Here is a 1,386-nt window from a genome sequence, read left to right as displayed (position 1 = left end):
TCTTTTGCCGATCTACAGAAAACCACTTATTAGTTATTACAGCTGTTTAGAGTCATTAATTTTTTATTAGTTATTCATTTTATTTGTTGAGTCAACAAACTTGAAATTTAATATGAGGCTCTTAATATATTCTTACAATAGCAGTTGAAAAATATTAAAAATATATATGCACAATTTTTTTATAAATATTTAAAGTTTTAATTTCAACAAAATTTATCAAACTTAAAATTTAAAATGCGGTTAAGTGGATGTCACTCTACTGTAATGTATAATGGATTATATTAAACTTGAATGCAATTATGTATGATAATTTGTAGGCATCCAGGATAAAAAAATAAATAAAAACCATACTAAAACCATTAGCTTCTAAAATGATTTAGTAGTTAAAAATGTACCTATATATATTAATAACAACAATATAAATATAATAATATACAGTATCCTAGGCTGCCAAACCGTCTCTGCTCAGATCCGTTTTTTGCACACATGATATATATATCATTGAATTTAAATTTACAATCATCCACTTGTAGCCTACTGTACAGCAGAGCAACTTCCACTTATCCGCTTTCTTTTGTTTATTTTAAAAAAAAATGGTGTCCCCCATTTAAAATTCTTGGGCACGCCACTGTATAGGTAGTATATTTTTAAATATTTTAGATACAATTTAAGACTTTTTGAGCGACTATCATAGACCATTAAAATAATTTTTAAATTTTTTTAACATTTCGGGGGGGGGGGGAGGCTGCAGCCATCTCAGCCCCCCTGGCTACACCACGGACCTGAGGTAATAGAAACGTGGTATTAGGTACTTCCAAGAATATAATACGTTATGATGCATAGTATATTATGCAGTATTCAATATGTGTTGTATATTAAAAAATTTATAATTTTTCTTCAACCGGTTATAGCTGGTTACATTAGGTCACTTAGGTTAGGTTAGGGTGACAAAGTACTCTCACCACTTATAGCCGACTTTTTTTATAATGTACCTATTTGGATACGTCCGGACCTTATATCCGTGAGTTTCATAAGTAGCGTCCAATGTATTTGAAAGTATCTACAAATAATTTTTTACTGAGTATTCAAATGCGTATTTTAAATACTACCTTTTCAAAATAAGTAGGTAGGTATCTGCATTAATAACTACTTGAATACTTTTACAATACTACCGGTATACACGAGCCCGGATTAATGGGGCCATGGCCCCCGGGTCTCGAAAGTTAGAATTTATTTAGGGGCCTCTAATTTGTTCATTACTTTTTTCCACGGACTAAGATAGTATGGACTGGTATCGACATGGTTGGGGGGTAGTAGAGGAACGGTCCTCAAATGTTTCGACACCGCCACTCCCCCGTCTAATAGGCCGCCGAAAGGTACAACTAG

This window comes from Acyrthosiphon pisum, chromosome A1 (genome assembly GCF_005508785.2).
Source record: "Acyrthosiphon pisum isolate AL4f chromosome A1, pea_aphid_22Mar2018_4r6ur, whole genome shotgun sequence".
Taxonomy (NCBI): Eukaryota; Metazoa; Arthropoda; class Insecta; order Hemiptera; family Aphididae; genus Acyrthosiphon; species Acyrthosiphon pisum.
The sequence above is the reverse complement of the archived record's forward strand: the minus strand, read 5'-3'. Positions refer to the sequence as shown.